We start from the raw sequence: 16623 nt of genomic DNA, 5'->3' as shown, positions 1-16623 counted from the left end.
CTAAATGGGAAGATTACTTAGATCTAGTCAATTTTTATTATAATAATGGCTACCATAACTCCTTACAAATGAGCCCATTTGAAGTTTTGTACGGACGTAAGTGTCGCACACCATCCAATTGGGGGGGACCAAAGGACAAGCTAATGTTGGGACCTGAGATGTTAAAAGAAATGGAAGAAATGGTTAAGAAGGTACATTCTAACTTAAAGGCTGCCCAAGATAGGAAAAAGAACTTTGCCGATCGAAAAAGGAATTTCAGAGAATTCTAAGTAGGAGATCATCTATATGTTACAATGGAGTGGGTGTGCTAAGTTAGCACCCCGGTTTTGTTGTCCATTTCAAATTTTGGCAAGGTTTGGGCCAATGGAATACCAACTCACCATACCCAGCCAGATTCGAGTACACAATGTTTTCCATGTGTCTGTATTGAAAAGATATGTTTATGATCCTAAACACATAATCAGTTGGCAAGATATACAGGTAAGAAAGGTTCTTAAGTAAGACAAATAAAACTTTAATGATAATGGAAAAATGATTCAAGTTACTGCTTTTTCAAGTTGAACTCGGAGGAGAATTTTTAGTCGAGCCTTTAGTTATACTCGATGAGAAAGAAGTAATGTTATGGAAACGAGCTATCACCCAGGGTTAAATTGAAATGGTAGCACTTTGGGCTGGACGAAGCCATGTGCGAGAATGAACAACTCATGAAAGAAGCATTTATAGGACTATTTACGAGTGGATCTTTGATTTCAGGGGAGAGATGTAATGTCCTCAGAAAACTGTAAATATTTTATTTTACCGTAGTAAAAAGAAAAATGGATTTTATGATTATTATTTGAATTAAGTATTTAATGTGTGTTAATTATTAAAGAGAAAAAATTGTTTGAGTGTTAACAATTCTTGTAACTTTTCACAAAAATGAAGTTAGTGAAGTCAGTTTCCAAGAAAACCCTAACTACCTCCTTCATTATGAATGCTCCAATGAAAGCCGTGAGGAGGGGGCATGGAAAGAGGGAGGAGGAACCATGTTGTGAGGTCAGATAGTAAGAGAAGTTAATTTTGGTGATGCGAAAACTTGCAAGAAGACATTGGTCTTGTGAGCAAGCTCGGGGGGAGACTTGGAGCTGACATCAAGTCTCATGGTTGGGAGGATTGAAATCTATAAATAGCAGAGGTGACTTCAATAGTTAAAATTTATTCTTTATTATAGTAGTTCAGGTAGGTAACCTGGTATAATATATTTGATGTAAGTTGTTTTATGGAATATTCAGATTTGGTAGCGGTTAATGTCTGAAATGAATGTTGTACAGGAATATCTTAAACTTAGAGCCAAAATATTCCTACATAAATAGAGTCTAGGCATTTAGGTACACATTGAGGAAGATAATCTTTATTGTGTTCTTTTGCTAGAGAGGAAAAAAGTAGAACTAAACATGCATAGCATAAATGCAATTAGAATTAAACATGCACATCATAATGATAAATAGAACTAAACATGCATAGCATAAACACAATTAGAATTGAACATGCACAACATAACGATAAATAGAACTATGTCTAACTAGTTATGAGAAGGAAGAGTGAATGAATAATTCCTTGCAAACAAAAAGAAAAAAAACTGAGTGATGGTATATGTAGAAGCAATAGGAAAAGTTTGTTTATATTCCAAATTAAAAGAATCACTGTAAACCCTTCTCTTTTTTTTACATTTCATAAGATTGGCAAATAAAACCCAAGAAGAGGAATAATGTACATCGAATAGTGGAAATTTGAAATCCTTAGAAAGAAGCTACTGTGCAAGCATGTTACCAATGAGCATAATATATTCATATAACAAGTGTAGCCGCGGAAACCATACAAAAACATATATCACAAGCAGATAAACTTCTCGGTACAAGATTGGTACATATAAGAACTAAAAGAAAGGTGAAATGAACTGTCTCCAACATTGTATATTTGGAAATGACAAACTTCTAGGTACAAGATTGGTACATATAAGAACTAAAAGAAAGGTGAAATGAAGTGCCTCCAACATTGTATATTTGGAAATGACAGAACTTAAACATGAACCCAATACCTCAAATATTATACATTTGGAAATTAACGGAACTTAAACATAACCCAGAGTCCCAAATATTACATATTTGATATAACAGAACTTAAAAATAACCCAGCTTCTTGTATGCATCACTTCCTAGAACTCGGGAAGGTGCAGAACAGAGAATACCCAATTAAATTGCAGTTTTAAAGAAAAAAGAACTCGGATAACCATAGCTACAAGCTTCACATGCCAAACAATAGAACACCAGAGAAGGGACTCTCACCTTCTATCGAGTTTCCAGAAATTGGGAGCATAAAACCCTGAAACAATTTAAAAGGAGACTGAATGAATAAACTACAAGACAATACATACCTTCCACCGAAAAAAACTTTGAAAGAACAGAGTTTTGTGTAAACATCTCAAACAAAGGCATTTATGCTGTTATCATAATGATTTTCTATGGTAGGCTCAATCTCAGACCAAAACCTTGGTCCAAAAATTGAACAGGCCACTTACACAATTATGGATATGGAAACCCCTAGCATCATACTCCAAATCTCCATAAACATTAAGCACCAAATCAATCATTGAATCCCTTGTTAATATTGTAGAACAAGGCTAGACATGACATACCTGTAATCCATTAGATCATTGGAGAAGTAGGTCGGAAGCAGGTTCCGCGAAACCTACCATGGTGAACTCTGAGCACCTCATGACTCCTTCCGCGTGACCTACAACCAGATTCGGAAATATGTCAATGAAAGAAAGCAGTCGATGAACTAAATATGTCAAAGGAAAACAAACCATATAACTTGCTTACCTGGGATGCGAATCCATCTACCTTGGGAGTCTTTGCCAAAGCCATGTTACCCTAGGCGCTATACAAACCCTCATGAAGCGAAACCTTGGTAGCAGAGCCGAACTCACCTGAAGCAAAACCCTCGTAGCAGAGCTGAGAACCAAAGAGCAAAGGTGAACAGTGAATCACTTTGCGAGCAGAAAGAGTGTTGAAGATTTCAAGATCAAAACACAGCCATCGAATCCGAGCTCGAGCTTCGACACGAGGAAAGGAGTAGAGAGGATGAAGCATGCTCTTGCCAGGTCTACCATTAATACATAATAAATTTGCAAACCAAATCCATGGTTAGCTAAAACCGAGAATAATTTGAATTTAAAAAGAAAATCACTTGTACATTCTCAATTATTCCAAAGAATTATTGCATATGAAAGTCAGCCTAACTCTGATATCTATGCACGTTACCTTATAAACAATACATTGTAAATATCTTACAATCATGTCATAAATCTTTGTGTGCCTTAATCTAAATTACAATTAGTAATTTTTTAATTTTTATTTTAATTTTAATTTTTATGTAAATGTGGAAGTGTGACATACAATTAATATTAAACTATGTATGAAAAAATACAGTATTTACTGTATTAAAAAAAATTACATAATATTTAATTTTCAATTACTTTACATTAAATAAAATACTTAAAAAAATAAATAAATTATATATATATATATAATTTCAAAATAATCCATTCATATATATCTGAAAACTGAAAACGCCATCAAAGAATCAAAATATCTAAAAACTGGATATACCATTCAAAGAAAGATAATAGTGAGAAACAATGAATTATTATATATTGCATAATAATATACTCGTGTCTGTTTAATTCGATTTGAAATTAAGAAAAATACAGAAGAAATATTGTAATTGTACAGATATTAAAATTAAAGAAGAACTAAAAGAATTGAAACAAAAAGTAACTTCTATCGAAGCCAGATCCGTTAATGACAGAATCAATGAAACAATGGATTACACCTCATCACACAGCCCTCAACTCTATTTTTATCAACCATATACATACAAAAAGTGACTTAATTTTACAGAGCAGAAGGAAAAAATGTTAAAAAAAATATAAGCAAATGATGATAATATCAAAGTTATAAAGAAAAGGAAAGTTAAATGATATAAGAAGACTGTAAACCTGAAGTTATAAAATCAAAGTTATCTTTTTTAAATAGTTAATACCAATTAACGTTAGCACATTAAAAAGAAATCTGATTGATTGTTTATTAAAATTGGACTACTAAATATTACATTAATGAATAAGAGAATTAAATTCCGTAATGAAATTACTGACTCCAAATTGTCAGATTCTTACAAGGTTACTTTAAGGTAAAAAATAATATTATATATTAATATATTAAAATAAAAATGTTATAAATTTGTCAACCTAGGATAGGTCAAACGGCCATGGATCTTGGGTTATTAGACATAATATGGAAAATAAGAAAATCCTGCTAAGATTAAAAAAAAAAAAAAAATTAAAAATGAATTTTAAATAATAGATATAAAAAAATAATATTTATGATACTAAAAATAAATAAATAAAATATATATTTTAAATCAATTATACAATATTTTATTTTAAATTTATTTAGATTAAATAAAATATTAAAAATCAATTAAAAATAATATTTTTTTAAATTTCAAATACATTAATCCATCCATCGATATACATCTGAACATACAATCAAAGAATCAAAATATCTAAAAACTAGATATACCATTCAAACAAAGACAAATAATAATACTCTGAAACAATGAAGGATTATATATTAAACCATATATTTCTGTGGGTCAAGAAAATTGCACAAAAAGATTGCAATTTATGTTGAAATTAAAAAAAATTATGTAGTTTTTGTACAAATAATAATACTCTGAAACAATGAAGGATTATATATTAAACCATATATTTCTGTGGGTCAAGAAAATTGCACAAAAAGATTGCAATTTATGTTGAAATTAAAAAAAATTATGTAGTTTTTATAAAAACAAGTTTGACAATTGTTTATGAATTAAGTAAAGTTTTTGAGTAGAAATTACATAAGAGATATTTTTGGTAAAGATTTTTAGAATCAACAAATGTGGTTTATTATTGGAACTAAATGATAAACTTAGTTCGAAAAAAATTGTACTTAATTCATTATGGATCACAGAAACCTAAATACAAAAATTATAGATCACACAAACCTATATACAATACTTAAATATAGTTGGATTAGATAAAACATAACACATACCCAAAAACTTCAGAAACTTCGGTAACAAAGTAAAGTCCGTATAACAAGAGGTTAAGTTACGATTACTTATAGGCTCAACTCTATTGCGTCTGTCTCACCAACCTGTTCGTTTCCGGCAGCTGCTGCCTTCCACTTCACAGATAGTAACATCCTGTTGTTGCTTCAATTCAATATTCACTGAGCTTGCATTTCAGTGGCCCAAATGTCTGGTGAGCTCTCTGATTGCTTTGGTCCCTTCCACTGTGCGTTCTGAAAAAATCCTAAACATTTGAATCCCAAAGCCCTCCTAGCTTCTTTGCAGGCATGGCGCAAACGAACTCTAGGGGCTTGGGCTTTAGAGGGATGCCCCTCCGGCTTCATTTCGTCTACCGACTGGGTAGGCCCTTCACACTTTGTTTCTGCTGCTGCTGCGGACAGAGGCCACTCTGCCTCACTTGATCTTCTGCTGTGTAGGGTTTTGTCGTAAGGTGGTCAGAGCCTCTCCCTGGACCTGTAGGTGGAGGAGAAGGTGTTTTTCTTTTGCCAAGGCCCATCTGATTTGGATTCGGGCTCTGAGATAGAGAGGCTCCCATTGTTGTCCTAGTCCCATATACTTTTGCGAGGATACTCGGATATTTCTTTTCGTTAATAAGGAAAAGAAATAATAAAGTAGACCAGCAATTGGGTATAAGTATTTACTAATACCATTTTAAGAAATAACAATATTACATAACTAATTAATATAAAATAAAATAAGATAATATTATACCATTCTAGCTAAGTAATATAATAATATTATTGTCTCTAACAAATTAATTAATATAATAATAATATTATAATAGTTAAGTATAGCTAATTAATATAATAATATTATTATCTCTAGCAAATTAATTAATATAATAATATCATTGTAATAGGCATTAATTTTTTTTAGTAGATTTTAATTAAAATTGACCTAAAAATAACAAATTCCAAAACAACCCTTCCATTTTTCAAGTAATTTGCATTATACCAATTTTTATAATAATATTTTATTATACCAAATTAACGGAAAATTTTACTAAATAGTAAAAAAAAAATTCTTTAATTAAAAAACTTAAAACTTAATTAGATTAATTAAGAAAAATGGTTAAAGTATTTAATAAATAAAAATAACTTATTAATTATTTAAGGAGATATGGTCAAAGTGACTTAATGTGTGAAAATTCATATTGCATGACATATTTCAATCATCTTAGTGAAAATGGTTAAACTATACTTTTTAAGTGATATAATAATAATATTATTGAAATAAGTAATTCAAAATTTTTATTAGGTTTTGATTAAAATTGATTTAATTAAAAAACAATTTCAAAAAAACTATTCCGTCTATTAATTTAACTATATTATATAAATAAAATAATAATATAATATAATCACAAATATCATATATTTTATAATACCATGGCCCAATACCATCACATGTTACAAAATGTCATAGGTCATTTCATATGACTTGGTAACATTCTTTTTAATTAATGAATTTAATTAAATTCAAAACAATACATAACTACTTTGAAAATAAATTTCAACTTTAATTTGTTTATGCTATTAAGATTATTTTAAAATATTCTGGGGATGTGTTGTGCTATACAACAACCCTCCCCATTTCAAAAATTTTCATATAAGACTTTAATAAGAAATGGGTCCCCTTTAGAATATAAATAAAATCAATAAAACACTTGAAAATAAATTTTTATAATAGGTCATATAAAAATTTTCTTTTGGGCTAGGTTAGATCGCAATCATAATTTGCAAAACTTTTAAACCCATGGAAGTCCTTTTAAGAAAATCTGATTTGATTTGAGTCGTAGTAAAACCTTATCGTAAAAAGCTTTATCAAAGGAAATAATTATAAAAGCGAATTGTCGCATCGCACACATCCTTTATCTCAACGATGGACTTAAAGTGTTCCATTGAGATTCGCTGATGCGATAACTCTATTAGAAATCACATATCGCTACTTGTTAAGAAAATGTCCCAAGTTTTCCATGGAAAACCTTTGATGCGATAAGCCGATCGCAATCGCGCATCACTAAAATCATAAGACATATCCCAAAAGCTCCTTTGAAATCTTCCGATACGATTTCATTATCGTATAGTGCGCGTTCAACAAAGGAAAAACATGAAGTATTACGAACATGTGCGATTTAAAATTATAAGTCAATTATAAAGAAAATTTAAAATCATGTCACCTCCCCATGCCAACTCACCACTGATCGCAATCACAACCTTCTAGAGGAACCATTTAAGCATGGAACTTTTAACTCTCAATCTATGATATGCAATTATCGCTAATCACTAATCGGGAAGTCACAATACCCATTCTAAAAAGGACTGTTATAAATTTGTGATGCGACATACCATCACGACATTAAAGTTTCACGTTGGAAGTTACGGGGAAATCATTAAGAAGCACATATGGTTCAATCCTTCATGGATTTCATCCATGGTGGCTTAATACATCATAGATCCGTAGCATCTATTACGCTTAATTGTTGTTAGTCTTGTGCACTGTGTATTAGCATTTAACAAGTTTTTCTACTGTTGCGTCCTTCTGTTTCATTTTGCAGAGCTAATCTGAAATCATCAGTCCAAAAAAAGATGTCTAAGAAATCTCGGAAAATAAAGGTCCCCGTCATAGAAAAAGATGAACCAACAAAGTTGGTTCTGGTAGCTAATACTACCTGTCTAGGCCTTGGCAAGACTTCATGGGAGCGCATATATAATCTACTCGAAGCTGAGGATCCAACCGAAATTGAATAAGAAGAAGGAATGGTTGATTCAAGTGATAAATCAGAAAATACTCTTAAGGATTTAGCCAACTCCTTCCTCCACAAAATAGCATCCCATGCCAAAGTGTTACCATACAATGACCTGGTGAGATGGGTAATAGAAAGTATCAACATAACTGATAGAACATTCTTTACAACCGATGGAAGGATGTTAAGGACATTCAAGGCAGAAGATGTATCATTTTTCGGACCCCGAGAAACATTACAAGGAGGAATTTTTAGAATCTTTTGCTAAGGAGAACGAGGTAGAGTCAGACCATATCAAGTAATGGAGACATTTCCCAAATAAGAATGAGCATGAATCCTTTGGTATGTACTCCGTGGAATCCTTAGCATCTCCCTATTGCTATGCTGGTGCTATGATATGTAGACTCTTTGGAGCCTCCGATTCAGCTAGATTTTCCATAGAAATTGTGCCTTTAATGGAAGTAGCAATTAACTCTTTTATCATGGATTAGGAAACTATTTTATCAGATAAAATGGCCAACCAAATCCTTGATTATAAAAGAAATAGGTATGTAACTACTTGGATAATACCCCCATTCTATATGAGCACCTACATTATGGATACGATCTATTTCAATTCTGAATTCCCCATTCTAGTTTGGAATTGGACTCCTCAAGACCCAACTCCTATTCAAATTTATCATAAGTATTTGTGGAACTCCCATTATAAAGATCATATATATAAAATTTGCCATGGTTTTGTTTTACCCGTCTATCAGGCCATATTCAACATACCTTCTCCTTGGTTATCCGATGAGGCAAGCATTGACGTAACATCAATCAATAGTTGGTTCAGTGAAGAAAAGTTCACTTATGTCAGACTTTTTGGTAGCACCACAGATCCACATGTTCTCCCATTGTACATTCTTGATAAGCTATTGGCCAAAGAAATAGCTTACCAAATAACAAAGAAAGGAATGTCTAGGAACCTTAAAGAGTCCAAGAAAGAAATGTGGTCTACATTTCCCCTCCATTGTGATACTTACTCACTGCATGATTTCAAACATGCTGAGAAGGAAGCAAAGAAGATAAAAATTTTGAAGTTAACAGTCATCCCTAAGAGAGAGTATGACCCAAACGAAGTGGCTTATAACTTTACCACTCAGGTGAAAGTTTCCAAATTTGAACATGAGAAATATGACTATGATGACTTGTTCGCTTCGGCTGAGTCGTTTTCATAGGTAAAACATCTAGTAGGGATCAGATTGGGAGCAGGTGAAATAGATAAGTTTATGCAGTTCAGGACACATAGGTTACAAAGACTAACTCTGGATGTATTGAACACTACCCCTATGGTGTGGCAAGAAGGCCATAGTGAAGAACAAGTTAGTGGGAAGATTCCTGAAAGGAGCAGACAAATGAAAAGACCAACGAGCTCCCAGATACTAATGTGCATATTGATGCCAACTTAATTAAGGAATGGGAGAAATTTGATCAATAGTTCAAGAGCCATAATAAATCCGAAAACATCATTATACCAAAATCGCTCGCAGCACACGAGCCTATTGTTACTAGTATTACAATTGAAAGGGCAGCCAACACAATTAACACTCAACATGATATTGAAATAATTCCAGAGAATACTTTCGAAGAGATTGTATTGAAGGTTGAGGAAATACCACCCCTGGATTTATTTTACAGTCCAAAGCATAGGGTTGCAGTCAAAAGACAGAGAAAAAAGAGGAAAATTGACCAGGGATCATTCTCAACTCCTCAAGTTGAACTAATGAATGTGGTATTGGAAGACTCAGAAGTCAATCCTTCTGAGGATTTAACTAAGTTATCTCAATATGCAGGTGCTTATACGACCGCTACAATGGACAAGGCCTCCGAAGTCCAACTGATCAAAGAAAAGGATTTAACTATCACCCAACTTGAAGAGAAAACGACAGTGGAATAGCAGAAGATCGATCAGCTTGAGCAATAGCTAGCGGAGCAAAAACAACATAATGAGAAACTGAAAGAATAGTTAAATCTCGAGAAACAAAATATCAATCAATAGGCTCTCCAGAAACAACAAAAGTTGTCTCAAGAACTCAGCAAGCTTCAAGTGGCAATTCAACAGGAAAAGAAGGCCAAAGAAGAACAAATCACACAACTGCAATTACAGGTAGAGAAATTCAAAGGATATTTGAAGATTGATGAATTCAAGAAAGAATCCCTGGAAGTGACTAAAGCCTTAACTCGACAACTGAATATCCTTTGCCATAAAATATCATTGGTTGACCGATTGTGCATCATCACTGCATCACTCATTGAATAGGCAGTTGACACCAGGTTAGAATTTGGAAACGTAGATGATAATGTCACTAGATTTCTCTCTTGGAAAAGTATAGAAGAAGGCATGGTTGCTAATCTACAAAAAATCCAAGAATGGCACAAATAAATCTTGTTTTCGGAGTGGCAATCACAGTTAATAAAGGCCAAAAGAGTTACTTCCAGAGCCAGGGCTATAATGAGCAGTGTGATCGAGTTGGTAAATGACAGCTTATGTGGAGCTAATTTGATCTAAGATTACTCCCCAAGAAAGCTCCCGAAGGCAAAAGCGCTAGAGAATCAATGGATACACAATCTAGCTAGCAAAGAAGAACAAATCAACGAAGTGAAAATTTTGACTTGGGATGCATTTTGGTTCTTCCTAGTTGATGTTGTCAATCGCATGGTTCCCGAGCTTTTAGATACCACATAAACAGGTTAACTACATTCCAGGCTGAGTCATCCTTTAGAAATTCAGGAAGTGCTCTCAATTTGTCAGCTACAAGTGCAAGAGAAGAAGTAGATACAATGAATTAGTTCAAAGGCTATCGCATTGTTATTTTCATAATCAAATCCCATATTTTAATGTTTGCAGTTTCAACAGCTCAAAGCGATTTTCATTGACAATTTGTTTTTATTTTATTATTTAAACCATTTCATGTCTTTTAAGAAAGGGTCCTCAATTGGTATAAAACTTGACTTGAGAAGTTACACTTTCTTACTTCTGAATATATTTTTATCGGTAGTGGATCAAGGTTCTACTTTTTTGTGAAGAAACTTTTTCAAGACCTGCACTTTTGTATCTCCTCAAAGTTTTCTCAAATAAGAAGTGGAATCAGAGTGTTATTTACATTGGAAAGACTCAAATGCATGCGGTATTTCTATCACTGTTCTTTTGTCTTTTTTCCTTATGTGATGAAGCATTCCTTTTAAAAGTTTCTATTGTTGATATATGTATGCTCTTCAAACAATTCTTAACCATGTCATTTCTGAAGATTTAGAATTGTTATACTTTAAAGATATATGTTAGTGATATACATTAATGCAATATTTTTTTATAATTACTTTGTTTAATTTCTTAAAAAGAGTAATCATTATCTATGAATGAATCTTTTTATCGATCAATAATTCATCTATATGATTATTTTTATATTAGGAATAATCATAAATCGCATTGTTAATACATTACCCAGGTTAGATAAGTATATTTGTATATTTTTGAGTTATAGGTTAAAGAATTTATCATCTTTATTATACATTATAAAACAATCTTCCATCAAACCATTCATTATATGGGAAACTGGTCCCATAATATCCAGTCAAAGCTACCATACCAAATGGAAAAGGAGTTGTACTAAGGTCCGGACCAGGTGGTTATCCCCAATGTTGGTGTTAGGATTTTAGAGGCATCAACATTTTTGGCGCTAGAAGGAGAGCATGAATTGTGAATGGTGAGTGAATCCAAATCCATAGGCCATTCTAAGAGTAAAACTCCCTCACCATCTCCCACAACACTTCACATTCTAAATCTCCTATTTTTAAGCGAGAAGTCGAAATGGAAAATACAACACCCATTACTGAAACCTTAAACACACCTAACAATTCTTCTCTTGAACCCCCTGAAGTACAATCCTTGATTCATAAACTCCAAGGGTTTTCGATATCCCAAGAACAGTCTGAGTTATCCCAAGGTAGTGTGACTTTGCAATATATTCCATCCCAACCTCTTACTAGAGCACAGAGTGAAAAGCTTGGTATTCCACCAACTGAATTTCATATGCCAAGTCGAAAAGAGCTAGGAAAACACTTTTACAGTCTGACAGTGAAATTCTTTCCTCATCATCATCCATTCCATCTAAACCATTACAGAGTCATCCATCTGTTTCACAACTGTAAATCATAGTCTAAAAGGGTACAGGTACTCCAACATCCTCTACCCAATCACTTTCAATTGCCTTCTCACCTTCTTCTACCGTTAGTGAAAAAATGGCACAACCTCAAAGAAGGCCATGGACCAATCCAGGAGCTATCACAATTCCTGTACCTTTGAGTCAATTACCAACCCATCGTGAAAAATGGTTACCAAAATTTAATCCTGACATTGGCATATTAGCAGAGGAACATATAAACAATTTTATGTTATCAATAAACTTGAATGGGGTAACAGAAGGAGACGTTGTTGTTATGCTATTTCCATACAGTCTACAAGGAGCAACTGGATGGTGGTATTTTTCATTACCACCAGGATCCATCAATAGTTGGGATGCTTTTCAGGAGCAATTTTTAACCAAGTTTGGATATGATAGGTCCACAACGACTTTGATCAATGATCTCTCCAATCTGAAATATGAATCAAAGGAACCCATCAAAGACTTCAACTCTAGATTTAATAAACTACTGAATAAAATTCCTACAACATCCAAGCCTATTCAAGAAATCCAAAGTGAATGCTATATCTCGGCCTTGCCTTCAAACATAGCCATCTTTGTTGATAGGGATGCGAAACCCACATTAGCAGAAAATATGAAGGAAGTGATCGATGTTGAAAAATGTATCATTGCTTTGGAAAATAAAAACACTCTTAAACAAAGAAAATCCAAAAAGGTTACATTCAAAGATGATTCAAAAAAGAAAGCAGTTAAAGACCCATATGACATGGAAAGTTTACAAAAGGTTCTGAAAACTAGGTCCAATGAAATGGTGGAACTAAAAAAGTAGATAGTTGAAACTTCTACTAAAAAACCATTTAGAAAATTTAGAAGAAACCAATCAACTGACCCTAAACCACCTAATGCTATATCTAATGTGGAATCAGATCTAGATGACGATGAAGATGAAGACATAGTTTTATCATCGGAGGAAACAGAAGAAGATGAAATAGTTGAATGTCATGGAATGTGGGACTTTATCTTGCCCAACTCTGATAATGAAAGTGAACAAGAAGCTCTCCCGGTAAATACCAGAAGTAAAAATGCAGTAGAGCCTATTCAAAAAAATCCAAAGAAGAAAAATTCAAGCCTTGTTACTAAAGACAAAGCTCCCATGAATAAAACTCCAGTTGTGCCTACCCAAAATCAACCATCATCCTCTAATCCTCCATCATCATCTAAAACGTTAGTAGTTTCCGACTCTATGGATTATAACATCATGGAAGACATGAAGAAGACTCAAGCAAATATTTCTTTACATGAACTTAGCAAGCTCAAACATCAAATAGAAGTTGTTACTGAAATAATTGAATGTGGTACCTTCTTCTCCTCTTCTAACTAGTGTATTATCCAAGGCAGCTAAAGGATCAGGTAAGCGACCATCGGATAAAGTAGATGCTACTGATGCTATTTTGATTAGAGATAGGTCTAATTCTCATACTCCTCCTTTTCTCTTGACTTATGAGATCTATAATAGAAATTTTCATAACTGCCTGATAGATTTAGGGGCTTCATCAAACATAATTCCAGCCTCAGTTTGCTCCAAATTAAACATTCAACCCCAAAAATCTACAATTCATATTGTTCAATTAGATCAGACTAAAGTGCAATTTTTAGGAGATATTAATCTAGTTACTATTAGGTTATTGGTTGATCCCAGAGTAGCTCAAAGAATTTATATATTGATTGTTGACATCCCTGAGTTTTGTGGTTTAATTCTAAGTAGGGATTGGTCTCAGAAACTCCATGGTTACATTTCCACTAATTGGACTCACGTGTGGCTTCCCTATAAAGGGAAACCAAATCAAATCAAAATAGATAGAGAAAAACACATGACTCATATAGTAATGGATTTTGAATAACAAAACCAACCTATAGCTTTTAATAACAACATTCTCAGAAATTACTCAGCTGAGTCATTCTTTGGAAATTTTAATGCTCAACAATTGCCTTTTCCTGTTAATAGTATTGCATCGCAAATTGAAAAATTATCTCATACTAATACCTCAAGTTGTGCTAGTATTACTGATGAATTGGTAAATAAATCTGTAGATTAGCCTTTATTTTTGTCTTTATATTTTGATGGATCAAAATCCAATGACGGTGCAGGAGCGGGGTGTATTTTAGTTAGTACAGAAGGGGAAAAAACTATGCTATCATGTAAACTAGAATTTGAGTGTACCAATAACACTGCAGAATATGAGGCATTGATTCAAGGGCTCTATAAAGAAATAGGCCTGAATATTCAATATCTGAAAGTATTTGGTGATTCCGAAATTGTCATCAAACAAGTAAGGAACATTATCCATTGTCTCTCAGGACATCTCAAACATTATCAATCCCTTGTTCAAGATCTCATAACTCATTTTCTGGCATTCAATGTTTCTCCTGTTCCTAGATCTCAAAATGCAATAGCCAATTTATTGGCTAATGTTGCTTCTAAGTTCCTTCCATTTAAGGATTATAGTCCAGATAGGTTTTCAATTGAATTTATTTTTCGGCCATCTATCTCAGACAATGTCACCAATTAGTGGGTATTTAATCATGATGAAGACATCCTAAATTTCTTGACTTCTAAAAAATCTTATGATGATTAGATTATCAATGAAAGCGATCATGATCTTCAACTAAAATAAAGACTAAATGAGAATTCTATTCCTAAATATGCGGTCAAGGTAGAAGATCTCTATGATATCAAAGATAGATTCAAAAAGGTCACTAATGCAAAACTTCAAAGTTCTACTTTAAGGTTTGAATTAGTAAATCTTGGCACTCAGGCCAAACCACAAAATTTCAATCTAGGACTTGAAATCACATAAGAAGAAAGATTTTCTTTCATCAGATTATTAAACAAATACAAAAATGTTTTTTCTTAGAATTATGAATATCTAAGAACTTATGATACTTCTATCATTCAACACACAATTCCAATGATTTCTGATGAGAAACCTATACAACAAAAGTTAAGGAAAATTCACCCAAATCTGGAAAGTCAAATCAAAGCAGAGTTGAATAAAATTCTGAAAGCTAAAATAATGTTCTGTGTCAGACATTCTAAATGGGTTTCAAACTTGGTACCTGTAAGAAAGAGAATGGTGATATTAGGATTTGCATAGATTTTAGAAATTTCAATAAGGCATGTCAAAAAGATAATTTCCCATTACCAACAATGGAACGGATACTTCAATGAGTAGCTGGTTTAGAGTTAATGTCCTTTCTTGATGGATTTTCAAGATATAATCAGATATTGGTGCATTCAGATGATACTCTAAAAACTACATTCAAAACTAAATGGGGAACGTATGCTTATCAGAAAATGCCTTTTCATTTGATAAATGTTGGAGCTACTTTCCAATGAGCCATGGATATAGCCTTCAAAGGTTTGATCAATAGGTCAGTTGTTGTTTACTTAGATGACATAACTGTCTTTTCCAAGAAAAAGGCCAATCATCTACATGATTTAAAATAGATCTTTGAATGATGTAAAAGGTATGGGATTTCTCTAAATCCCAAGAAATCATTGTTTTCTCTTAATGAAGGCAAACTCTTAGGGTTTATTGTATCTAAAGATGGAATATATATTGATCCTGACAGGATAAATGAGATTTCTGATATTCCTTTCCCATATAACAAGAAGTCAATGCAATCATTTTTGTTACAGATAAATTTCATAAAAAGATTTGTTCGTGATTTTTCTCATATAGTCTTACCTTTACAAACTATGATTAAGAAAAAATCATTTTTCAAATGGGGACATAAAGAAAAAGAAGCCTTTGACTTAATCAAACATGCAATCATTAATGCTCCTGCATTGGATACTCCCAATTTTTCTAATCATTTTATTTGTATACTTTGGCCACTAAAACATCTTATGTTATTGTTTTAACCCAAATCAATGATCAACAAGTAGAAGCACCTATATCCTTTTTTAGTTCCAATTTGCAGGGTTGTGAAGTTAACTATTCTAAAGTAGAAAAACAAGATTTTGATGTGTTTAAATCTATCAAACACTTTAGACCATTTCTCCTAAAAACACACACAAAAGTAATAGTCCCATTCCTCGTAGTGAGGCAATTTCTAGTGCAAAGGGAAGTAGGAGAAAAAATAGTTAACTGGGTAACAGCTTTACAAGGGTATGAGATTGATATTAAACCAGCAAAAATTGTGAGAGGACAATGTTTTTTTAGGTTATTAGCATGAGCTTCTAATATTATAGAACATGAAGCTTCAAATAATATTCTTTAAGTGAACGAGATAAGTATCATAAATTCTGAATGTCAGTATGTTGATCTGATCTTTTACTTGAAAAATGGATATGCTCCCCCTAATTTTAGTTACAGAAACAAACGTGACTTAAGATCAAAAGAAGAACACTTCAAAATCATTGATGATCTGTTATTTAGAAGAAATTATGATTCAATTTTATTAAGATGCCTTGAAAAACCTGAAGCACAAAAGGTTTTGCAGGAATTACATGATGGT

At 32.8% G+C, this 16623-nt stretch overlaps 1 long non-coding RNA gene across 1 annotated transcript; it reads right to left on the bottom strand.

Moving 5' to 3' along the window:
• Nucleotides 1–1983: 1983 nt before the first annotated feature.
• Nucleotides 1984–3136, bottom strand: LOC149204845 (uncharacterized). Its single transcript, XR_016251809.1, has 3 exons — nt 2862–3136; nt 2675–2772; nt 1984–2361 (listed from the first exon to the last, which is right to left on the bottom strand). It is a non-coding gene; the product is annotated as an uncharacterized LOC149204845 (long non-coding RNA).
• Between the last annotated feature and the right edge of the window lie 13487 nt (nt 3137–16623).

Source organism: Pinus tabuliformis, chromosome 1_2 (assembly GCF_031772625.1).
Source record: "Pinus tabuliformis cultivar Carrire ecotype Pingquan chromosome 1_2, CPIR1, whole genome shotgun sequence".
Lineage (NCBI taxonomy): Eukaryota > Viridiplantae > Streptophyta > Pinopsida > Pinales > Pinaceae > Pinus > Pinus tabuliformis.
This window is presented reverse-complemented; position numbering and strand designations above follow the sequence as displayed.